At 37.8% G+C, this 27060-nt stretch overlaps 1 protein-coding gene across 4 annotated transcripts in view; it reads right to left on the bottom strand.

Moving 5' to 3' along the window:
• ACAP2 (ArfGAP with coiled-coil, ankyrin repeat and PH domains 2) overlaps positions 1–27060 on the bottom strand; it is a 152271-nt gene that overhangs the window by 102540 nt on the left and 22671 nt on the right. The window contains exon 1 of one of the 4 annotated variants that reach the window (XM_049879855.1): positions 11479–14474. The exons of 2 other annotated variants lie outside the window; for them this stretch is intronic. The gene's annotated coding sequence lies outside the window, so the exon portion shown is untranslated. Of the gene's footprint in view, positions 1–629; positions 1571–11478; positions 14475–27060 lie in introns of those variants that run through there. One more of the 4 variants, XM_049879862.1, reaches the window with a different exon arrangement.

The raw sequence follows: 27060 nt of genomic DNA, 5'->3' as shown, positions 1-27060 counted from the left end.
GGCCACGGAGGCAGAAAGGCTACTAATCCCAACTTAAATCTTATTAAACGTAGAATTTAACATTCTGAGATTCATCTCCCTCTGATAAATGAACAAAACACCTAATTTTTACAAAAATTATTTGGTATATTATATATCTAAATGCCTGGAATAAAGTCATCACTTGATAAATGAGTGCTACATCCCATTATTCTTTCTAAATCTAAGCCAAATAGAAAGTTATAAACCCGGTTACTATACCGGCTATACAACTTGCTATTTGAATTTCTTAACATCTGTGAGCCTCACTTCTCCTTATCTGTAGGGAATTATGATATCAACATATCGCAGGGTTTTGGTAAACAATAAAAGTAATCAAAAAACAAAAAACCAAAATATCTTGCATGGATGACAAGAACAAAAAGGCTTTCAGTAAATATTAGTTTCCCCTTCTCCAACGCCAGCCAACTCTTTTGTATTAAGTAAAACACACACCACCCCACTTTGCGGGAGTGCACACTCCCACGGCATACCAGCTCCTTCGAAATAAAAGAAAAAAGATTTAGTTCCTTGGTTTGGAGGTTTAGGGTCATGTATCATTGGACATCCCAGTTAATTGGCCTAATAATGTGGTCAGTGCTCTGTTCTACCTCCTAGTTCACTGTGCAGTGCCTGGTGTTTTAAAAAGCTTGCAAGCAGCCATCCAAGGTACCACTGGTCTCTATTCACCTGGAGCAACAGAGGAAAAAGAGTCAGGAATAGAAGGAGGAAATGGAACATGTGGTTAATTGCCTCCATGAACAACTGCCTCCTCTACCATGAGACCAGAAGAATGGGATGGTGCCTGGCTACCATTACTGAACATTTTGATCAAAGTTTCTATAAAAGAATCCTGATCAAAAGGGGGAAAATGCAGAACAGAATTTCAAATTCTTACAGGATCCAGGCTTTCTGGAGCCATGGAAGCTGGATGAACCCCTGAAACTACTGTCCTGAGATATCTTTAACCCTTAAACCAAAAATATTCCCTGCAGTCTTCTTAAAAGCAAACAATAGTTCAGCTTAACTAGTAAAGAAAGTCTGCCTTGTGCACTGTGCTCTTTTAAGATCTATCTATATGGAATCAAACTAACAACAGCAACTTGAAAGACCAGATAAGACACTTAGGGGGCAGTCAGTTTATGTTAACGGGGGAGGGACAATTCAGAAAAGGACGGTGAAAATGGTTGCACAACTTGAATGTAACCAATGTCACCGAATTGTATGTGTAGAGATTGTTGAACTGGTGTGTGTTCTGCTGTGTATATTTTCAACAACAAAAATAAAACAAATTATGAAAAAATGTTTTTAAGCTTTGGGGATTTTGAAAATGTATAAGGGATTAACATGATTTTATTTTTCTGTGTCTCTCCCTAGATTATAAACTCTTTGTGGGCAAGGATTTCTATCTTATTAGTCTTTATATCCTTGGCACTATGCACGCTGCCCTTATCCAACAATCTTTATTTAATGCCTACCTCAATAAAATGTCAGTTAAGAGGACTTTTTAGAAAGACAAAAGTAACAAAAAGTATAGATTTATTCAAAAGAGTCAGACAGACTGACACATTGGCAATCAGAACTAGATACAATTATTATTCACTATAAAACTTTGAAAAAGTAATTTAGACTGTCCAAATAGTGATTTCTACAACTATAAGATTATTTGTATAAAATCTCATAGGTTCATGGAGTCAGTAAACTATAGCTCATCAGCCTAGACTGGTGTGTCACCTGTTTTTGTACATCCCATGAGTTAAAATGGTTTTTATATTTTTAAATGGCTGAAAAAAAAAAAAGAGTAATATTTCATGACACATGGAAATTGTATTAAACTGAAATTTCATTGTCCATAAAAAAAGTTTTATTGAAAAACACAGCCAAGCTTATTCATTTATATACTGTCTATCACAGCTTTCATGCTACAACAGCAGAGTTCAGCTGGAACGGAGACAGTATGGGCCACAAAGTCTAAAGTATTTATCATTTGGCCTTTTACCGAAAAAGGGTATGCTGTTCCCTTATAATGAATATCAAATAAAAGAACATGTATGTACTTCATACACGAGAAAGAATTTTCATTCAAGAAAATAATTTTTAGGGGTTAGCTCTGGCTGGCTGTACCTGAAGCAGCTGAATTAACTGAGAACTCAGGGAAATAGAAGTTTCACTCAGAAAATATTTAATTCAAAACACTAAATTAGAATAGAAAAAACACCCAGCGGAAAAAGCTAACACTGAGCCACTTCTAATCACATAGCGATCACTCTGGCCTGTGAATTGAGCAAAGCTCTATGAGAAGCACAAAAATAGAACTCTCCACACCCAGATAATTGCATATTCCTAGCGTAGCAGCAAACTTTTGACACTACTGTTTTTTTTTTTAAAGATTACCCATAAAAATAACTAAATAGGATGTGTCATTTGAGCATTATATTTTCTTGATAAAAATACTATTTAAATGAAAAACGAAGTGCAATAAAGAATATTTTTTCAATCCGTTTAGAATCTTAAAAAAAGAAAAACTACCTCCACTTCTTCTTTGTCAATATCCTTAAACGGGAATTACCAAGACCAGGTCACACAGTGATGTAACCTTATATGCAACAACCAGATATTCAAGATCGTTACTAAGCATGCAAATACCCTCCAAAGCTTCAAGATGGATTTGAGGCTCTAAGTCCTAACAATCTCCTAAAGGATGATCAAACTAAAATAAATTAGTCAAAATAGAGTGTGCAGATTTTGAAACTGACATCTGGACTTCTTGTTTTATAAAACAGATGTATTCCTAACATTTGCATATAAAATGAATAACCATTTACCTGTACATGTTCATCACGGTCTCTACCATGCCCAAGTGTAGTGAAATGAGTTCCTTTAGGTGGCCTTTTCCCTTAGTTCCTTGAATAAACAGCTTGAGAGGTTTTCTCCCTAAGCCCTGAGGACTGACTTTGTCCTAGTTCTTTGGAGAAGCAACTTGGGTGGGGGGGGGGGTGCTCCCAAGTTGTTTTCTATCCCAAAACATTTGTTACTTTTGTCCCAGTTGATTGACATGTCCTGGTAAACTGTAAACAACATGATGGTGCTTTTTGTCTGGACCTGAGCTGCAGTCTACCCTGTGATTGGTCTATTTTATGCATCTTTCAGGGACTGGTCAATTTGTTACACAAACAGTGGTACATAAAACCACCTAATAGAATGGAGTGATTTGCAGGGATTGATCAGTGGTCCTACTGCGAGGGTCATGCCTTAAAACTGACAAGGAGTTTGCTTAAATAAGCAGTCAACCCCACAGAGGCAAGAAGAGAGAAGTAACAAGAAAGACAGGAAGTGAGGAACCTCCTAAAGGAGCTGTAATACAGGTCAAGGGCTGTAACCCTGAAGGCAGTGACAGATCCAGAGGGGCCCTGCAGCAGAGTCAGCAGTGAGGGCAGAAAGCTACGGCTAGGAAAGCAGCTGAGAGAGCTGAGCAAGCTGCTATACTGGCTATGAGCTGGGCCAGTTAGCAGCGGAGAGGCCAGAGGCAGTGTGAGGGCTGAGCTGGCCTGCTTTTGGAAGCAGCAGATGCCCAACTATACTGAGAGCTGTAACTCTAAGGCCAAGAGGAGGTCTGTCCTGAGGGGACTGAGAGGGCGTCTGCCCTGAGGGGGCCAAGAGGGGGCACGCATGGCCGAGAGAAGGGCCTGTCTGTTTGCACAGCCTAGAGAAGGGTCTGTCTGCTTCTACGGCCAAGAGAAGGGGAGCTGAGAGAGCTATACTACATTGAAGAAGGGAGGGATGTGCTTTCCACTTTGGCCGAGCCTTCCAAATCTTACCTACTTGCCTCCCAACCCTGATCCTGAGTTCCCTAATTAACCACATAAGTATGAATACAGTCTTTGAGTTCTGTGTAGCCATCACAATGAATTATCAAACCCAGCAGAGAAGTAGATGGCTGGTGTCAGAAATGGTACACCCTCTCTTCACTTATAAATATGGTTAGAAATTCCAAAGCTCAGGTCATTATGCAAAATCGGTGTTATACAAAAATAGAGGATGATTAAAAAACCCGTTGCCATCAAGTTGATTCCGATTCATAGTGACTGTATAGGACAGAGTAGAACTGCCCCATAGAGTTTCCAAGGAGTGCCTGGTGGATTCGAACTGCCGGCCTTTTGGTTAGCAGCCATGGCGCTTAACCACTACGTCAACTACATCATTACATAGCTGCCAAATTACATCATTACGTAACTGCCAAACCACTGAAAACCATGGCCCAGCCAAGCAAACATAACCTTAACCATCAAAGCCAGTATTACTCTTGCCTTGCACCTTGGTGTTTGTTACTGCCAGGCATACCTTATACATGCACAAAATAGTCAGTAGGTTTTTTAATATTGTCATAAATGCAAAATGTTGGATAACGAGACAGTCAATAAGGTAGAAGGTGTACAGAAGTTGGACAGCGGCAGTCTGTCTGTCCATCTCATAGGAACCACCTTTGTGCTGATCCTGATTCTTATCCTTCAGGCATTTAAACAAATTCTTACACCTCAACACACCAGCCAACTTCCTCTTTCAGCTCAACTCCTTTACCCACCAAAGCAGTGCTGGGCTATTCTTTGCAAAAAAGAACAATGGCTAGAACAGGGATAACCCACTAAACCATGGGAAGACTTGTGGCTCATTAAGTGGCATCAAGAAGGGTAAGAGAAATGTTCCACACCAAATGAGAGGGCTCACTCTAGGTTTCTGACCAGAGAGCACATACCCTGTAACCCAGCTTTTTAAAAGAAACTCCCCCATTAAATCATTTTATAATGTGAATGGCCACCTCTGATCTTGTTCAGTAAGTCCTAGGCCCTTTATATTGGGATCTGTAACACTTTTATGTTGAGAGGCAATAGAATTGCATGGTTAAACGACTGCCTATGTTTGAATTCCTACTTTACTTATTTTTTGTGTTTCATCTATAAAATTCAGATAACAGCATTCTCTCCCACAGAGATACATAATGATTAAATTTTAAAATACATGTAAAAAGCTCAACAAAGTGCCTGACACTCAGGAAGTACTCAGTGAATATCAGCTGTAATTACATTGTTAAAGAAAACACACAATTTCTTTTTGTTTTCATTTTATGGGACCAAGAGGAAAGAAAGCAGTAAGAGGGTTCAGATATTAACATACTTCCAACAAGAATTTGAAATGGTTTGAAAAAGGAGCACAAAAAAGTGACAACAGGTCTATGATCAGCAAATAAACAGCAAGTCCAGTTTCCTACAAGGGAAAATGCTTCAAAATTCTCTCCTCCTCCAAAAAACATGTCAAACACACATTGGAGTCTTCTCCTAACTTCATAATTTCTTGTAACTTCAGTCTAGGCCACAGGACAATATTATAAAATATCTGAAAATCCATGTGGTTTTCTGGGGTTATCAAGGTGGGTTCTATCCTACTCTTCTAAGATCCAAAAGCAGAGGAGAGCCAACACTACAATCGGTACTAAGGAGAGTTTATTGCATAAAAAATAAGTTATTACAAAATCATATGCTACCCTTTTAAGAGCCTGTGCCTTTAAACAGGCAAAGGACACTTCACCAAATAAGACATTCAGGCAGCTACAGACACAGGAGGAAGTGCTCACAATCATTAGCCATTAGAGAAATGCAAATCTAAACTACAATGAGATACCATCTCACCCCAACATACTGGCAGGAAACCAAAAAACAGAAAATAACAAATGTTGCAGAGGCTGCAGGGAGACTAGAAGTCTTATGCACTGCTAGTGGGAATGTAAAATGGTACAACCATTTTGGAAAACAATATGGCACTTCCTTAAGACTCTAGAAATAGAAATATGGTATGATCCAGCAATCCTAGGAATGTATCCTAGAGAAACAAGAGCCATCACATGAATAGACATACGCACACCCATGTTCCTTGCAGAGTTATTCACAATAGCAAAAAGATGAAAACAACCTAAATGCTCATCAACAGATAAATGGATAAACAAACTATGGTACACACACACACATACATACATACACAACAATAAAGAACAATGATGAATCTGTGAAACATCTCACAACATGGATGAATCTGGAGGGCATTATGCTAAGTGAAATAAGTCAATCACAGAAGGACAAATAATGCATGAGACCGCTATTGTAAAAATTCATGAAAAGGTTTACGCACAGAAAGAAATAATCTTTGATGGGTTTTGGGGAGGGAAAAACACTAACTACACAATAGATAAATGATAACTTTGGTGAAGGTTAAGACAGTACACAATACTGGGGAAGTCAGCACAACTTGACCCAGGCAAGGTCATGGAAGCTTCATAGACACATCCAAACTCCCTGAGAGACCGAAGTATTGGGCTCACGACTGGGAACCAGGGTCTCAAGGGACATCTAGCTCTACTGGCATAGCATATAGTTTATAAAGAAAATGTTTTACATCCTTCTTTGGTGAGTAGCGTCTGGAATCTTAAAAATCTGTGAATGGCCATCTAAGATACTCCACTGGTCCCGCCCCATCTGAAGCAAGGGAGAAGGAGGACAACGAGAGACACAAGGGAAAGATTAGTTCGAAGGACTAATGGGCCACAACTACCACAGCCTCCACCAGACTGAGTCCCACACAATTAGATGCTGCCCGGCTACCACTACCGACCGCTCTGACAGGGATTATAATAGAGGGTCTTGAGCAGAGCTGAAGACAAATGTAAAACAAAATTCTAACTCACAAAAAAAAGACCAGACTTACTGTTCTGAAAGAGACTGGAGAAACCCCTAAAGAGGATGGCCTCCAGATATCCTTTTAACTCAGTACTGAAGTCACTCCCGAGACTCACCCTTCAGCCAAAGATTAGACAAGCCCATAAAACAAAATGAGGCTAAATGGGCACACCAGCCCAAGGGCAAGGATGAGAAGGCAGGATGGGACAGGAAAGCTGGTATCAGGGAACCCAGTTGGTCAAGAAGGGGAGAGTGCTGACACGTCATGGGGTTGGCAACCAATGTCACAAAACAATATGTGTATTAATTGTTTAATGAGAAACTGATTTGCTCTGTTAAGCTTCATCTAAAGTAGAATTTTAAAAAGTGTTTAAAAAAAAAAGAGCAAGTCTGTGCTTTTATTTTTCAGAACTGTCAGTGGAATTAAAAGATCTCTCTCCTCCAAACAGTATCTTAAAAATGTTGTCACTGCTCCTATTTGCTTAGATTGGTTCACTAGGAAAACCTGACAAGATCCATGAGAAACTCAGTCCTGTAATGTGAATATGAACACGGGAAAAACAGAGACCAGAAGTAGAAACCAAAACTTTAGTCCAACTCTCTATCAACCAATATGAGTCCCTGAGAAAATCACTGCTCATCTTAAAGGCAAGGAACAATCAAAGACCTAAATGTTAAAGCTAAAACTATAAAGTTCTTCAAAGAAAACACATGGACAAAATTATGGGACCTAATTTTTTTCAGAAACAGATTATTAAACACAACTAAAAATGCACAAACAGCAGTAGATAGATAACTGAGACCTCATAAAAATTAAATACTTATGCTCATCAAAAAACATTATCAAAACAACAAAAAGACAACCCTCAGACTGGGAAAAAATCTTTGTGAATGACATTTTATCTAATAAAAGTCTAATCTCTAAGATATATAGAAAACTTCAGCAACTCAGCAACAAAAACAGTAACAACCCAATTAAAAAATAGGCAAAGGGCATGAACAGACACTTCAATGAAGAGGATATTCAAGTGGCCAACAAACACATGAAAAGATGTTCATGATCGTTATGCAAATCAAAACTACAAGGAGATACCATCTCACCCCTGCTAAAATGGCCCTGATTTAAAATAAAAAATAAAAACAGAAAACAACAAATATTGGCTAGAATGTGAGGAGATTGGAGCCCTTACCCACTGCTGGTGGAATTGTAAAATGGTACAACCACTACAGAAAAGACTATGGCACTTCCTCAAAAAACTAGAAATAGAACTATCTTATGATCCGCCAATCCCACTTCTAGGAATATACCCTAGAGATCAAATAGAAGCGACAGAAACAGACATATGCACACCTATGTTCACAGCAGCATTATTCACAATAGCAAAAAGATGAAAACAATCTAAGCGCTCATCAACAGATGAATGATAAGCAAAATATGGTACATACATACAATGGAATACTATGCAGCCATAAAGAATGGTAAGTCTTCGAAACATAACGTGGTTGAATGAAATAAGTCAATCACAAAAGGAAAAATCCTGTATGATCTCACTTTTATAAAAAGACAAGAACAGGCATATATAGAGACCAGCGTTCACTGGTGATTACCAGGGATGAGAGGGTGGGGGCAGTCACTCTCTAGATAGTAGACGCTTGGTATTTTTGGTGATGAGAAATGCAACAATGAATGTGGGTGAAGTATGCACAGCATGACCTAGGTAAATGATGTTACTAAGATGTGCATAAGAAAAAAAGGACCTTTTGATAATCACTACAGCATATATAATTTTGCAACAATAACCAAAAAAATGTAAGTCCAGGTATAGATGTATGTATGCATGTGTACATGTGTATATGTACATGTATGTGTGTATATATAATAACAACAAAAAAAACCCCACTGCCATCAAGTTGATTTCGACTCACAGCAACCCTACAGGACAGAGCAGAACTGCCCTATAGGGTTTCCAAGGAGCGCCTGGTGAATTCAGACTGCTGACCTTTTGGTTAGAAGCAATAGTTCTTGACCACTACGCCACCGGGGTTTCTGTGTGTTATATACAGGTATATGTATATGCATGTATGTGTGTGCATGCATATACACTCATATATATAATTAAGCACATAGTGGACACAGATACAGATAGCTCTTAGACATAATCAAATGCCTTACAGAATTGGTTTTCTGGGTTTGAAGGCTTAGGACCATCGTCTTGTGGTACAACTCAGTCAAATGGCATAATACAGTTCACAAAGTTTCTGTTCTACATCCTAGCCTGGTGAGTACTGTCTGGGGTCTTAAAAGCTTGTGAGTGGCCATCTAAGATACAGCGATTGGTCTCTACTCATCTGAAGCAAAAAAGAAAGTAAACCCAAGACTCAAAGAAGAAACGAGTCTACAGGACTGTCTACACGAACCATGGCCTCATCTACCCTGAGGCCAGAAGAACTCGATGGTGCCAGGTTACCAGTACCAATTGTTTTGATCAAGGCCACAACAGATGAATCCTGACAGAATGGCATAAAAATGTGAAACAGAACCTCACTTTCTTCAAAAAATCCATAATTACTAGACTGGTTATGACTAGAGGACTTCCCAAGACTATTGCCCTGGGATACTCTTTAAACCTTGAACCAGAACTACCTCCTGAGGTTACCTTTTAGCTAAATAAAAGATTGGCTCGCAAAATACAGAATATCACCCGTGAGTACTGTTCTCCTTTAAAAAATCATCTGTATGAGACCAAAGGGCCAACAATTACTTTAAAATAAAGATAAGAACTTAAGGGGGTACGGAAACTAGATTACTGGAAACAGAACAACGAGAGCTGAACTAATGAGAATGTTCACGCACTGTGAAAAAAGTAACCAATTTCACTGAACAATTTGTGTAGAAATTGTTGAATGGGACCCAAATCTGCTGTGTAAACTTTCACTGAAAACACAATATTATTTAAAAGAAAAAAAAAAGGCGAGAAAGGACTGAATCATCTTTAATATTACTTCTGTCATAGATTGAATTATGTCCCCCCCAAAATTAAAAATGTATGTATCAACTTGGTTAGGCCATGATTCCCAGGATTGTGTGGCTGTCCTCCATTTTGTGATTGTAATTTTATGTTAAGAGGATTAGGGTGGGATTTTAACACCACCCTCACTCAGGTCACATCCCTGATCCAAGGTAAAAGGAGTCTCCCTGGGGTGTGGCCTTAACCACTTTTTCTCTCTTAAGAGATAAAAGGAAAGAGAAGCAAGCAGAAAATGGGGGACCTCATACCGCCAAGAAAAGAGCACCAGAAGCAGAGTTAATCCTTTGGACGTGGAGTCACTGCGCCTGAGAAGCTACTCGACCAGGGAAGATTGAGGACTAGGACCTTCCTCCAGAGCTGACAGAGACAGAAAGCCTTCTCCTGGAGCAGACACCCTGAATTTGGACTTGTAACCTACCAGACTGTGAGAAAATAACTTCTCTTTGTTAAAGCCATCCACTTGTGGTATTTCTGTTATGGCAGCACTAGATAACTAAGACAACTTCCAAATCTATTCTGCAATAAGTATTCAAAGTCAAGTCAGAACTTGGATTTGAGTCTCTCTCCCAAAGCAAGGTTTCCTCCAACCCCTCACTCATGCTTTCAACAGTTAGAAAAAAAAAAAAGAAAGAACTTTAAAGAAATTTGGTATAAAATCCTCACCAGATTTTATACCAAATTTCATTCACCTCTCTCAAAAGTCTCCTGTGTACTTCTTAAAGGGAAAGGATAATGAATATAGATGAAAATAAGTAAGTTTTTTTGTTAAGTTTTATGCTCAGTTTAACATTGGGGGCAGGGGGAAGGGGCTTAGCTTTCATCCACCCGTCCAACTTTTTGAGCAAACTCCATCATATTTCTTTTTTTTTTTTAATTGTAAATGTTATTCAGCCATTTCCCAGAGAGGAAATTTTTTAGAAAAGGTAGCTCAAGGAACATAGACTTGTTTCTTCAAACTCTCCCCTATCAGTACACAGCATCCAAAGTAAAACCATCAGGACTAGTCAAGAACGTAACCAAACCACAGCCCAAGGTTGAGATGCAAGCCAAGTAGGGCCCAGGTGAACGAATACTGCATCCTCAAGTCAATACTGAGGTGTCAATAACCTCGTAAATCTTAGCTCCTATGGAATGTACAGCTAAGTGCCTCCATAACTGCCTCCTTTGGCATGAGGCCAGCAGAAGTGCATGGTATCCACCTACCATTACTGAATATTTTGACCAAAGAGTCTATAGAAAAATTCTGACCAAAATGGGAAAATGCAGAAGAGAATTTCAAATTTTCATGGACTCCAGATTTCAGGAGCTATGGGGGCTAGATAAATCCCCAAAACTATTGCCCTGAGATAATCTTTAAACCTTAAAGCAGAAATATCTCTGAAGTCTTCTTAAAACCAAACAATAGCTTAACTTAACTAGCAAAGAATGTCTACCTTGAGCATTGTGCTCTTTTAAGAACTGTCCCTACGTGATCAAACTGTCAACGACTTGAAAGATTAGACAGGACACTTAGGGAGCAGTGAGTTTATGTCAATGAGAAAGAACAAATCTGAAAAGGTGGTGAGAATGGCTGCACAGCTGGAAGACTGTAATCAACGTCACTGAACTGTACATGTAGATAATTGTTGAACTGGCTATGTTCTGCTGTGCATATTCTCAACAGCAAAAAATAAATTATTAAAAAGGTAACACCATTAAAATATTACCTAGTTCATCACCCTGCATAGAGAAGTCAGAGTGGGAGAAGGGGAGACAGACAGGATCTTCTGTTCCTAGGGCTCCCAGCTTTTCACCCTACAGGGGTGTGACTATAGTAGCCACTTCCAGAATTTGCTCTGCAGAGCAATTAAAAGATAGTTATTTTTTATCATATGCAGTGGCAAATATTTACTATTTACAGGAAAGTACTAGTAATGTTTTATCTTGATCAGATATGAAATTATTCTTTTATTTCTTCCTCACCAAAAAAAATCAGTACTATTTCAGAAAGCTGTTTCCATTTTCACCTTTCTCCTCTGACAGCCTGCATTTCTTATCCAGGGAGTTAGCATATTCAAACAGGTGAAACTGCACTATAATTATGAAAAAAAACCACTGCCGTTGAGTCAATTTTGACTCATAGAGACCCTATATGACAGAACACAACTGCCCCACAGGGTGTCCAAGGCTGTAATTCCACAGAAGCAGACTGCCACATCTTTCCTCCTGCAGAGCACCTGGTGGGTTCGAACTGCCGACCTTTCGGTTAGCAATCGAGTGCTTACCCCCGGCACCACCAGGGCTCCTTCTATAATTACAGTGGGAGTTCACTTATGTCTGATGCCTTTCTTCTTTCTAGCTTTATGCTCTCTCTACTGTGAAAACTGGAAGTTATTAACCAGTCGTTTTTCTCTGATTTACTGATTCCAACATAACTGATGGTTCTCCCACCATTCTACTGTGCCATACAAGGAGAGGGTGGTGGAAGAAGAGATGAACCTACATCTGGGCCTTTGCACACGTAATTCTCTCTGCCAGAAACGCTTCCCTTAAATTCCTCTTTGCCTGGATAATTTCTAACCCAATTTGTCCTTCACGTGTCAGCTTAGATATTCCTTAACCTGGAAAACCTTCTTTGACCATGCAAGATGGAGCTCAATAACCTTTCTTATCTGTTCCCACAGTTCCCAGGACTTAATTTGCTGTAATTTAAGTACCTATTTGATTTTCCATAGTCCCTACTAGAAGATAAGCTTCATGAGGGCAGGGACTGTGTCTTGTTCACAATTAAAGCTCCAAAACCTAGCCTAACTGATTAACAGGTTTAAATTTCTTCAAAAAGCAAGGTACCGCAATTTCTTGCAATTTGCAATTAACTTGCTCTCAGGTGGTTGTTCAGTCTGCCTTAAGACCCATCTTGAAGATTTTCAGTTGTTTTTAATAATTTCTCGACTATCAAAAAGATAAACCAAAAATCCATTTAAAAAGCATTAATTCTTATAAAAGTGTTTTATATAGAAGCATCATCCCCTAAGGGGAACCCTGGTGGAGCGGTGGTTAAAGTACTTGGCTGCTAACCTAAAGGTCAGCAGTTCAAACCCACCAGCCCCCTCTGTGGCAGAAAAATGTAGCAGTCTGCTTCCATGAGGACATATAGCCTTTGAAACCCTACAGGGCAGTTCTACTCTGTCCCGTAGGGTCGCCATGAATCGAAATAAACTTGACGGCAGTGGATTTCGTTTGGATTATCATCCCCTAAATATGTATTTATATGGGGTTATTACAAAATCCTGAGAGACTGTGATAATATGGAAATATTTGTATTACTTTGTTAAGTGAAAAAAGTCTCAGGTAAATTTCTAGTAGAACTGCTGAAACAAGAATTTATAAGTAGAAACATTTAAGGTTTTTGTTACACAGGGACGTATTACCTATCTTCCCAGCTCCCCATCAAGGCTGAGTCAACTTACATTTCCACCAATTCCATGTGAGCATACCCATTTCTTACATTCTGAGTATTAATATTTCTAATCTTTGTCAATTAAAAGATTTATAATGACGGCATCTTAATGTGGATTTAACTCCCATTTATTTAATGGAGAGAGAAGGTTTACTAACCATCCACGTTTCTTTTATTCTACTGACTTTTTTATGATCTTAGCCCATTTTCTGTGGTGGTTTTGCAACAGAAAAATTTTAACAACTTTATTGAGATATAATTTACATACCATACTCATCTAAAGTGTATAATTCAATGGGTTTTCGTGTATTCACAGAGTTGCTCAACCATCACCATACTCTCAGACCCATTAGCAATCATCTCAGTCCCTCTCCCTACCTCACCTCCTCCCCCCACAACCCTAGGCAAACACTCCTGTTTTTTCTGTCTCTGTAAGACTGGCCTATTCTGGACATTTCATATCAACGAAATTGCAACAAGAGCTCTCTAAACACACAGGAATTGAAATCCTTTCAAATACTCCAAGTATTTTTTGCAGCTTTTATTTATTCAGGGGGAAGAATTAATATTTTTATATAGTCTAATTTATTTTCTCGAAGGCTTTTGTCTTTGGTGTCATGGTTAGACTTTCCTGTTCCCAAGATAACATAAATTCTCAAACATATTTTTAATTAGTATATTTTATAGCTTCAATTTTAATACCCAAATCATTACTCATCTAAAATTTATTTTGTAAAAGTGTATGTTCCACCTTGTTAGTCACCAAATAGTGAGCCAGTTGTCCTTCATTACTTATCAAGTAGCCATCCGTTTCCTATTGATTTGAAATATCATCTTTATCATACACTAAACTCTTACATACATTTGGGTCTCTTCCTTGATTTTTAAAAATTCTGTTCTTTTCACTTGTCTGTTCTGGGACCAATCCCATACTGTTTTAACCTATGTATTTCACTAATACATTTTAAAATCAAATAGAGAATGTCCTCCTCATTGCTCTTATTTTTCAAAATTTTCTTGGCTAGTGTCACATGTGATTTAGGAAATAATATTGGGGTCATTATTCCCTGTCCTTGAGCATAGAGAATGTGACCCAGCTGGCACTGGGCTCACAAGGACTCACAAGAACACATCAACTGGGCCCTGAGATAAAGACAATAGATAGAATAATCTTCGAAAATATCTTTTAGGGAAACTTTTACATAAGCCAGAACACAAAAGATTTTCCATTCTTGTCTTTTTCTATTAACATATTAAAAAAAAAATTTTTTTTTTTTTTAACATATAGTGAACAGAAATTTGTTGGACCAATGAAGGCCCTCCTGACTGTTACCGAAACCTGTCAATGATTGTTAAGAAAGACAATTCAAAATTTAGGATGGCAGTTTCTAGCCAATCTGTGAAAAGGTGAAGCTTTCAATGGTTTTCCCCATTTCTAATGCTAATATATACTGATGACTCTGTAACCTTCCTTGGACTCGGGCAGACACGGCTGTGGCAGTGTGCTTGTCCGTTTTCCCACTTCTGTCTACTCTGTGATATTCTCTGGCCTCGGGCAGACTTGGCTGTGGCAGCATGCTGGTCTGTTTTCCTGTTCTTCCCTCTTCTGTAATATTTCCTTGGACTCAGGCAGGCATTAGCTCTGGCAGCATGCTTGTCCGCTTCTCAACTTCTGTCTTTTTGAATATATGCCAAATAAAACTTTCTTTTTGCTTTACTCAATTTTGTGATTTTTTTCCCCCTACAACACATTTGTTCTTTCAGATAAACTTCATAACACTGACTAAAAATGAATTTAAATGTATAAATTTGGAAAGTTTATTTTCCAATGTTGTCTTCAAGTAACAAGTATGATTCTTTAGTCATATTTTCCTTTTTTTCCCATCAAGTTAGTTTTATAATTATTTTATAATTATAAATTCCCATATATTTCATACTGATTTCATTTCTATTTATTTTATAACTTTTGATGGCAAATCATTATTAATTTAAGTGGGATTTCCCACATAAATTTTTTTCCCCATCTGCTTATCGGTGTATAGAAGAGTTACTAACTTTATTTAATGTAGAAAACATGTTTAAAGGACTTTTTACATTATTCTATCAATTTCCATTATATCTGCCTTATACTTAAAGTATTAATAAACTGAAAAAGGCACACATAAATAAGAGCATAAAATACATTCACCTCTGCCCATATTCAACAAGCTAAATTTCCCAAGAAAGATCAGAGACATCCCAAATCCACAGCTGAACAGTACGCAGCCATAAACCTGAGAGAGGAAGACCAAGGATGGAAGTAAAAGGAAAATAACCCCATTCTACCCACAGTCCATCTGACCTAACTTCCCATCAAAAAAAGTGACTTACTACTTAACTTTGAAATGCTCAATTTCTCTTACAAACTGGTAAATATTTGTTTACCCAGGGGGAAAAGAAAAACAAAAATAGAAAGAAAAACTTACTGTCATGCCACAAAAATGTATTCTTGTTTATGAGGAATCTCACTAAATCTGGAATAAATTATGATAGAAAAATCATGAAAATTTTTTCAGTGGGGAACCATCTGGGATGATTTTTGAGGTGTACTGTTTAATTTGAGGGGAGAGAGGGTGACTTTGTTGCTTTTCTTTCTTTTAGGCATTTGGTTACTCTTCCAGAGACCATGATCAAAATAGCTAACCTGCAAATGAAGCTAATGATAGTCTTTCCCACGGATGCCTTCCCTGTGATTAAGACTGGCAAAGGCTGACTAGCACCAGCGCAGGCCGTGTGAAAAGGTGGCACCGCTTCCTTTCGTTCTTCTTCCTGTTTCACCGTTGACAGCGTTCTTCCATGTCTTTCACTTGAGTTTCCAGAGTCAAGTCTATGTCACAGGAACCTTCATGGGGACAGATTAGCTCTTAACTCAACACAGGCTCACCTCTTTCTAATATTGCTGATCGCCAAAAACTCCTCTTTTTTTCCTTTTCAAGTTATACTTTCGCAGCCTATGCAGTTAAAACAAAAGGGAACAAGAAAAAATATGCATAAAACTAAGCACTTAGAAATATCAAGTATTTCTTGGTACCATGGTGGTTTCTGATTAATTTATTACTTTGACAATGCCCCACTGCATGACATAAAACAAAGAATATAAAACATCTAACAAAGAAGAGTTCTGATAAATATAATCCCCAGTCCTACATCACCTGCTGCAGCAGTAACAAATCACTTATTGGGAAGGGAAGGTACGTGTGACTTTTCTTAGGAAAGAGCAAATCATAAAGTTTCTAGCATCCACACAACAGAACACAGTTGATGTATTATTCTGTGTTCTAATACTTACTGTCATTATGTTCCTATGTCACACTGGCCCAACCACTTTACATAAGACTTGTTCATTACCTATAAAACTCTAAACTATATCACTTATGCTACTTCTCTTGAAGGGGTTTTGAGAATCCGAGAATTTCTGAGCTGGAAGGCATCTTTGTGATAAATAACCCATTTTAACTTTTCCATTCAAAACTAGAGAAATCAAAGAAATTCCATTACAGTACTTGAAAGAAATTAGATAAAACAAAAGATTAAAATTTGAAATAAATATAAATAACAACTATTACTAAGAAATAAATTCTACAGAAGTGTAAAGAAGACAGAAGTCAGTGAACGCTGTAATGGTGGGATGACTGTTTCAACAGGAAGAATTTGGTTTAAAGGGAGGGGATAGTAATGTCATGTTTACTTCCTTCCCTGAAATCTACTAACCTAAAGAAAAACAGGAAATGTCACCTATTATGAAACTAGGGAACAGCTACGATCCCATACCATAGGTAAGAATGCATGTCCAATAGCAGGAAGGAAGGACAAAATGAAAAGTAGAGCCTCCACAATTTCACTAATCTCAAGCACTGTCTGGCTTTGACATCAGGGTAAAGGTGCCCTCATAGAATGGATTGGGGAATATTCCCTGCTTTTTGATTTTACTTCATTCCTGATACTAGTAATTTATTTCTTCTTTTTCTCCTAGTCAGTCTGGCTAAAGATTTGTCAATTTTATTGATCTTCTCAAAGAACCAGTTTTTGGTTTCACTGATTATTGTTATTCTGTTTTCTGTTTCACTGATTTCCACTTTGTTCTTCATTATTTCCATCCTTCTGCTTGCTTTAAGTTTACTTCACTCTTGTTTTTCTAGTTTCTTAAACTGAGGTCACTGATTTGAGACCTTTCTTATTTTCTAAGTGTTTACGAACTATAAATTTTGCCCAAGAACTGCTTTAGTGGCAAACAACAAATTCTGACATGTTGTGTTTTCATTGTCATTCAGTTGAAAATATTTTCTAATTTCCCTTCTGATCTCTTCTATATCTCAACGGTTACTTAGAAGTGATTTATTTAATTTTCAAATATTTGGATAGTTTCCAGGTATCTTTCAGCAAACAATCTCTCATTTAATTCCATTGTAGTCAGAGACCATTCTTTGCTGAGACTTGCTGTATGGCTTAGAATGTGATCAATTGTAATAAATGTTCTGGGTTTACTTCAAAAAATGTACATTTTGCTGCTGTTGGGTGGAGTATTCTACAAATCCAATTAGGTCAAGTTGATTGAAAGTGTTTTTCAACTTTTCTATAGTTTCACTGGTTCTTTGTCTACTTTATCAATTATTGAAAGATAAGTATTGGAAACTCTGGTTATAATTGTAGATTTGTCTATTTTTTCTTGCAGTTCTATCAGCTCTTGCTTGATATATTTTGAAGCTTAGTTGTTAAGGGAATAAACCTTGGGTAATGTTATATCCTTTAGATTAACTGACCACTTCAGCATTATGAAATGTCAACCCTAGTAAAAATTATTTGCTCTGAAATCTACTTAAACACTAATATTTTGACTAGTGTTAGCACGGTACATTTTTTTTTTCTGCCATTGTTACCTTTAATCTATTTGTGTCTTTATAGAAATGTTTCTTTATAGGTATCATATACTTGGAACTTGCTTTTTTAATTCAATCTGAAAATCTCTTCCTTTTAATTGGAGTCTTTAGATCAAAATGATTTAATGTGATGATTAAAAACCGTTAAAGTCTATCACCTTGCTATCTGTTTTCTTCTTGTCCCATCTGTTCTTTCTTCCTTCTTCCTGCCTTCGTTTTGGATTACTTTCGATTACTGCTTTTTACTTCCTTTTGTTGTCTTATTAACAATCTTTGTTTTGTTATTTTAGCGGCTGCTTTAGGGTTTAGAGCATACATCTTTAATTTATCACTTTTTTTTATCCTCAAATTATATCATTGCACATATAGAATAAAAACCCTATATTAGTATACTTCCATTTCTCCTCTCCCGGAAACCCTGATGGCGAAGTGGTTAAGAGCTATGGCTGTTAACCAGAAAGTTGGCAGTTCGAATCCCCCAGGCGCTCCTTGGAAATTCTATGGGGCAGTTCTACTCTACCCTATAGGGCCGCTATGAGTCAGCATCGACTCAACAGCAATGGGTTTGTTTGTTTTTGTTTTTTTATATGCTATTCTTGTCATATAATTTACTTACAGCTATGTTATAAACCTCACAATATGTTTATAATTTTTTAAAAACAGTCAATTATCCTTTAGAGAGATTTAAACAAGAAGAAAAAAATTCTTATATCTTTATTTTATATATATCCGTATTTCCATTTTACATCATTTTCTTCCCCTTTTACACTTCTTTCAACGCAGGTCAAGTGATGATGAATTCTTTCAGCTTTTGTACGTCTGAAAACATCTTGATTTCACCTTCATTTCTGAAAGCTTTTGTTGGTGGAGATAAAATACTTGGTTTAAAGTCTTCTCCTTTCAATACTTGAAAGATGTTGTTCTACTGTCTTCTCACTTCCATTGTTCCCAACAAGAAACAGGCTGTCATCCTTATCTCTGTCTTTGTACTCAACATGTCTGTTTTATTTCTGTCTGCTTTTTATGATTTTGTAACGATTTTGAGCAATTTACTTATGATTTGCCTCAGTGTCGTTTTTCTCATGTTTCTTGTCCGTGGTATCTGTTGAGCTTCTTTGATCTGTGAGTGCTCAGCAAACATGGAACTTTTCTGGTCATTATTTCTTTCATCCTTCTTTGGAGAGTCCATGTATACTGAGGTTGTCCCACAGCTCACTGATGCTCTATGCTTTTTGGTTATTTTTTGTGTTTCATTTTGGATATTTTCTACTGCTATATCTTCATAATCTTTTCTTATACAACGCCTAATCTGCCATTAATCTTATCCAGTATATTTTTCATCTCACATATCATACTTTTCACGAGACAGGTCCGATTCAGGACTTCTTCTTTTTTTTTTTTTTTTTAATTTTTATCTACCTACTTTTTTAACATAAAGCTGATACACGTTGAATGGAAGCCAGACATTGTGAATTTTAACTCTGTTGAGTGAGCCGTATTAGCTATTGTTGTCGTTAGTTGCTGTTGAGTCAGTTCTGACTCATAAGCTTTGTACTAAGATGCAGCTCGGTCACTTGGAAGCACTACAATCCCTTTGGGTCCTGTTTTAATGGTTTGTTAGATGGGTATGGAGAAATGCTGAGTCTGGGGTAAATTACTTCCCATTATAGAGGTAAGAGTGGGGCCCTGGTTTTCCAGTGGTTTGGAGCCCTGGTTGCCCAATGGTTAGGTGATACAGCTACTAACCACAGGGTTGGCAGTTTGAATCCACTAGCTGCTCCTTGGAAACCCTATGGGGCAGTTCTACTCTGTCCTACAAGGTTGCTGTGAGTCTGAATCAACTTGATGGCGATGGGTTTACTGAGGCAAGATCTTCCTGAGTATTCTACCCAACACCCTGTAGTTAAAAGTTTTTTCAGTCTGGCTGGTGGCAACAGGCATGATTCCTGGCCCTGTATGAATACCAGGCACTATTCCCTTTAATCTTTTTGGATGGTTCTTTTGGAGCTCTGGTGGCACGGTGGTTAAAAGGTACGGCTAATCAAAAAGTCGGCAATTCAAATCCACCAGTTGCTCCTTGGAAACCCTATGGACTGCTCTACTCTGTCCTGTAGAGTCACTATAAATCAGATTCGACTCGATGGCAATGGGTTCCCTGACTTTAGGTAATTTTCTCACATGCATGAATTGATCAGTACTTGGAATACTTGAGGAGCCCCCTTTGCAGATCTCTGGGATTTTGTCTATGCTGTTCTCTCCTGTCGGGTATTCTATCCTACAAATTCTAACTGCCTCGGTCTCCCAAAGGAGCTCTGATGGCACAGCGGTTAGGCACTCAGCTGCTAACTAAGAGGTCGGAGGTTGGAACCCACCAGCCACTCCATCGAAGAAAGATGTGGCAGTCTACTTCCGTGAAGATTTATACCCTTGGAAACCCAGTGAGGCAGTTCGAGTCTTTCCTATAGGGTTGCTATGAGTCAGAATCAACTCAATGGCAATAGGCTTTGGCTTTTGGGTTTTGGTCTCACCAGACTGTCAGCTCCATCTCCTCAACTCAGGAAATCCACCAGTTCCACATGAGTTCCCCATCTTAGTGACCTAAAAATTCTCTCAAGGTAGTAACCTCGAGCAATCATGAGGCTTATCTCATTTGTTTCCAGTCTATCAAGAATAACTGCTTTTTGCTGGCTGGTGTTCAGCATCTTGAAAATCACCGTTTCACGTATTTTGTCCAGGTTGTTTTTTGCTATTTCAGGTGGGAGAGTAAATCTGGTCCCTGTTAACAACATCTTGGCCAGAAACAGGAGTCTTCTCTAGGCTCTTGAGAGATCAAAATAGAGCAGAAGTTGCAAATGCTTACAGGAAGCACACAGACTAAAAACCACATAAAGCGGTGAGTATATAAGAGAATCACAAAGAAGTAAGCTCTCTCCCATTTTTATTGAAACAATTCTCCTCCTTCTTAAACTTCAATTTCCCTATTTTTGAAAGAAATATGTGGACAATAAATAATTCCCTTTACTTATAAACATACTACATAAGCAATACCATGTCTAACACAATTGTAAACAGCAAATAATATGCAACCACAGAGTCAAAAAGGGAATGACGGGGACTGGGGTGAAATGGAAAGTTTGTGCCACATATGAAAGAAGCTGACTCTGCTCAACTCCAACCAACTGCCAGCACACTAGAGTTGGGTACCAGGGAAGACAGAATCACCACATCTGAGGAACTGGAAATCCACCTATGTTTCTTAAAAATCTCCAAATTTTTAAATATTGGCAAACTTCTTAATATAATTTTTTAACAATATACAGGTCAACACAATGCCAAACCAAAAAACCAAACCTGTTGCCATAGAGTCGATTCCAACTCATAGAGACCCTATAGGACAAAGCAGCTGCCCCATAGGGTTTCCAAGGAGCACCTGGTGGATTCAAACCACCAACCTTTTGATTAGCAGCCACAGCTCTTAACCACTATGCCACCAGGGTTTCCAGCATAATGCAGAGCGAACAAAACATGTCTATGGGCCAAATAAGACTATGTTTGCCAGGTTGCAACCTCTGATAAAGAGGAACTAAATAAGATTATTAATAAGGTTGATTCAACGGACATAAAGGTATGATTTAAAATTTACACCCCGCAAACAGAGTGTACATCTTCTATTTAAACATTCTGGGCCACCTTAAAAAGCTGATTTATTAAGCCACAAAAGAAATTCATAAATTTCATAAAATAGAAATTGAACTAATCACACTGACTGATCATAATATAATTAAAGATGCAAAAATAAAAGATGCAAACAAAAAAGCCCCAATTGCTTAGAAACTTTTTTAGTTCTCTCCTAAACATTTATTGGGTTGAAAACAAAATCAAAACTACATACTAACAATATTTCATACAATGATAACAAAATATTTTATATCAAAATCAATGAAATCCAGCAAAGCTAAGCTCAGAGGAAGATCTGTACTCTTAACAACTCTATAATAAATAATAAACAAAAGAATGTAAAGAACTCAGTAAGTTAAAGGTACTTTGTTTTGCTTTTCTAAAAAACAGTAGAAAGAGAAACTAATGAAGGTTACGGCATATTACCAATAAAAAATAGAACTATATAAACTCAAGAAATGGTTTAGGGCAGTAAATAAAAACATTACTTTTATAAAAAATAAACTGTAACAAGATAAAAAGGAGAAAGCATCAATTTACAAAATTAAGAGTGAAGAAGATGAAAAATCCACAATTCTTTGCATGACCTTATATTGTGTAAATCTGAAAGCCTAACTGAAATGTGTACTTTTTGGTAAGATAAAATATCAAAGGTTGAGAATCAGAAAATGATAAGTGAGTTTATAAATACTTCAAGAAGTTTCCTGAATACAACCAAACACTTCGGCGGCGGGCGGGGGGCGGGGGGGGTCCTGGGGACCATGGTTTCAGTGGACTTCTAAGTCAACTGGCATAACAAAAGTTTATTAAGAAAATGTTCTGCATCCCTCTTTGGTGAGTGGCATCTGAGGTCTTAAAAGCTAGTGAGCGGCCATCTAAGATGCATCAGTTGGTCCCAACCCACCTGGAGCAAAGGAGAATGAAGAATACCAAAGACACAAGGAAAATATTAGCCCAAGAAACAAAAGGGCCACATAAACCAGAGACTCTATCAGCCTGAGACCAGAAGAACTAGATGGTGCCCAGCTACCACCAATGACTCCGCTGACGTAGAACACAATAGAGAATCCCTGACAGAGTGGGAGAAAAGTGGGGTGCAGGACTCAAACTCTAGTAAAATGACTGAGTAAAAGGACTGAGACTGGAGGGTCCCTGGAAGACATGGCCCCCGGAATCTCTGTTAGCCCAGAACTGAAACCATTCCTGAGGCCAACTCTTCAGACAAAGATTAGACTGGACTGTAAGACATAAACTGATACTTGTAAGGAAAGTACTTCTTGGCTCAAGTAGATACATGAGACAATGTAGGCAGCTCCTGTCTGGAGGCGAGATGAGAGGGCAGGAAGGGTCAAGAGCTGTTTGAATGGACATGGCAAATCCGGGGTGGAGAGGAGGAATGTGTTGCCACATTGTAGGGGGAGTAACCAGGGTCACATAACAATGTGTGTATAGGTTTTTGTATGAGAAACTGGCTTGAACTGTAAACTCCACTTAAAGCACAATAAAAAAAAATTTTTTTCAAAGACTTCAAGAACAAAAACTTTCAAATTGAACCAGAGCAGAAAGAAAGAATCTGGGAGGTTTTCTTTTCTTTCTTTCTTTTTTTTTAATTACGTAAAACCATTGTAACATTATTAGCTAAATCTAAGACAGAACGATTGCTGATTAAATTATTATAACCTATGAATATTAATGCAAAATCCTAAGTCTTAAATAAAACCCAGCTGTGTTTTTTAAAAATCATGCCAAATGGAATTTCTTACAGCACTGTAATGATATTTAAATATTAGGAAATTCACTAATTTAATTTACTGTAATAGGTCAAAGGAGACAAACAACATGATTGTCTCAGATGATAAAAAAGACATTTGGCAAAATTAAACATCCACTCCTGATTTAAAAACCTATTTATTTAAAAATAAAATAGGAACTTACTTCCTTAAGATGATATACATACACAGAGAGAAAAAGAAACATAGTACTAATATTAAGTTCAACTAGGATATTCTCTTTATTCTTCTTTTATTGGAACAAAATTTAGCAATATTTTCTAAAATTTTAAGTGTATAACCTCTTTGACATAAATTGTGAGGAGCTTTTTAGGTATGTATGCTACAGATGCAGCAAGCAAGACACCAAGAGTATAAAGGCAAGCACATAAAAAATAAATAAATACCTAAAAAATTCATCAGGGCTCTCTACTTTCTGCACAGTTTTCCTGTAAACCTAAAACTACTCTAGTGAGTATGTTTAAAAAAGAAAAAACTCATCAGAGGACTATCAATCAAATTACAATACAGCCAATAAGTAATTATCACACAGCCATTTAAAAGACTAAGGTGGGTCTATATATACTGACAGAGAAGGACAGATTATATTGTTCAGGGAAAAAAAAAAAACCAAGTGCAAAAGACTGAATATGATCTGATGCCACTCATGTTAAGAAAAATGTATGTCAGCATAGAACGAAGCGTCTATAAGCATAACCATTAAGCTGTAACTCTTAGAATTTATTTTAAATGTCTGTATTGTATTATTTTCCAACATAAAGTTTTTAAAACTTTTAAGAGAAAAAATAAAGCTTCACAATTTTTTTTTTTTTTAAGACAGTGCGAGAGTATGGCATTGCAAATTAAAGTTACAATACCTAAAAAACTTGAAGTGGTCACTAAAGCATCCAGGTAACGTGAGATAATTTTTATTAGTGAGCAGAGGGCAGGCAGGAAGGAGCACAATAGAAGGACCTGGCCAAGCTCACTTAACAGGCAACGGAAAGATACTCAGGACTTTTGTGTACGAAAGTAAAAATTAAGCAGCAGCTTTGCTGAGGCCGGTGTCACTCAGTGCAGTAACTCACGGTGTTACCACCCCCCATGCTAATTACCACAACATTGTAGCTAAAACACCAGAAAATATGACAAAATCGGTGACTATGAGAACACCGACAGCAACAAAAACAACAGCGTGTGCTCATTGCTCGTGTGGGTGAAATCACGTGATTCAAACCATCATTGTAATTGGCCCATAATGACAGCTCTGACAGGAACACATTAGAAGGTTCAAAAAGTAAATTAGCAGAGAGAATTAGCCTTGTAGGGATATTGGCACACATAAGCTGGGTTTACAAAAAACGTTTCTGCTGTTGTAACTAACTACAGGGATATTTAAAAAAAAATACATTTCTGCTGAAACACTGTACAAAAATTTTATAGACTGTCATTTTGGTGTCACCCCTTTGACAGTGTCACCCAGCGTGGTCCACGCCCCCTGCACTTCTTTAGTGATGCCACTGACAGTAAGATCCCAGCAGGACTACTATCAGCACAATTCAGTAACAACAGGCTGGGCAAGGAACGGGTTCTCTAGCCACATGCTGTGATGAGGCTGTCTACAGGGAGGGGGTTACTGAGATCAGTATGAGGTGTAACACAAAAAATTTGTTACCAATAACTGGATACAAATGTTATCATAACACTCAACTACTAAAAACACTTCAATGGCTACTCATTGCAATTTTGAATTGTTCACTTGCTCTACAGCCGAAGAATAAGGAAAAGAGTTACAACTAGTCAGTGGGAAACTGTGCCTGGCCTATTACTGGTACATTAAAAGAGGGGAGAGGGGTGCCGAAAAATCACTGTGTTTATATTACTTGTTTTCATATATTAAGGAAGAATTCTGTGACTCTTACAGCAGTGGCCTTTAAACAAAGGTTAATGTCAAAATAACCTAGAAAGCCTTTTCAAAGTATCTATGCTGTTATGTGCCATGGGGTCAATTTCAACTTACAGTGACCCCATGAGACAGAGTAGAACTGCCCCACAGGATTTTCTTGGCTGTAATCTTTACAGAAGGAGATCGCCAGGTCTCTCCGCCATGAAGGAGCTGGGTGGATTCAAACCACCAACCCTTCACTTAGCAGCCGAGCTCTTCTTAAACTTTTGCACCTATGCCTGGGCTCTATTCTTTCCAAAAGTTCTGATTCAGTACGTCTGGGGCAGAGTCCAGTCAAAGGTGCTATGGAAAAAGCTCCCCGCGTGACTCTCACATGCATCTCTGGCTAAGAACTACCCATCTGACCACATGGATGGCTTCTCAAATGATAAACATTAAACAAAAAAGAAACTAAAAAGTTCTTAACAGAGTGTAAAGGCCTTGACCTAAGTCATCTGTTAACCTTCTTTCCTAGAATCAAATTCTACCTTAATGACATTGTCATATTTTTAGTTCAATGACTGCCACCAGCACCTGTGGCTAGAATACAACCGCTGGATTCAAATCAAAAGAGCTGCCATTGTCTACATCTGCTGGAATCAGAGTAAAGCAGTGTTAGTAACACACCAGTGCTGGTGTCACAGGGAAGATTTCACAAGGCTTACACAATAGCTGGTTGATGAGCAAGAAACTTCCTCTACAGTAGTGTTCTGCTATTTTGAGTGGTGGTGTGAATTAAACAGTTTCGTATTTTATACAAAATTTCTGAAGATGCACTTCTGTGTTGTCATAGCTAGCTTTTTGCCATACTGAAAAGATTACACTTCTTGTAAATAAGGACTATAAAAGCAAGATGATTTCTTAATATCTTAATATGCTGGGTCATTCTGAAGAAATTCAGAAACATAACAAACTGGCTTTGCAACAATTTTCACATACAAGCTACCCTTCTAGTTCATTTTCAGATTTAAAAAATGAAGTGTCAGTGCTTATGTCTTTTTCAACCTTTTATGAAACAATTCAAACACAGATAAACACAAAGAATTGTATAATGCATTCCCATGTACCCACCTAGTTTCAACAATTATCAACACTTTGCCATTCTTGTTCCATATAGTCCTGCCCCTTTTTTTGATAAGGAATTTTTAGCAGAATCTGATTACTACATATAACAACAACAACAAAACCCATTGACATCGAGTTAATTCCAACTCATTGAGATCCTACAGGACAGAGCAGAAGTGCCCCCCAGAGTTTCCAAGGAGCACGTGGTGGATTCGAACTGCTCACCTGGTTAGTAGCCATAACTCTTAACCACTACGCCACCAGGGTTTCACACACAACATCTAACAATATTAACAATAATTCTTTAATAATATTTCATACCCATTTCGTGTTTGACTTTCCCAGGTTGTCTCAAAAATGTCTTTTTTAAGGATTAAACACAGAAGAAAACATTCTTTGACGTTACTAGGATGGGAAGGGAGGGTGCGGGAAATTTACTAACTAGATTGTAGACAAGAATCATCTTGGGTGAAGGG

This window comes from Elephas maximus, chromosome 1, assembly GCF_024166365.1.
Source record: "Elephas maximus indicus isolate mEleMax1 chromosome 1, mEleMax1 primary haplotype, whole genome shotgun sequence".
Classification (NCBI taxonomy): Eukaryota; Metazoa; Chordata; class Mammalia; order Proboscidea; family Elephantidae; genus Elephas; species Elephas maximus.
This window is presented reverse-complemented; position numbering and strand designations above follow the sequence as displayed.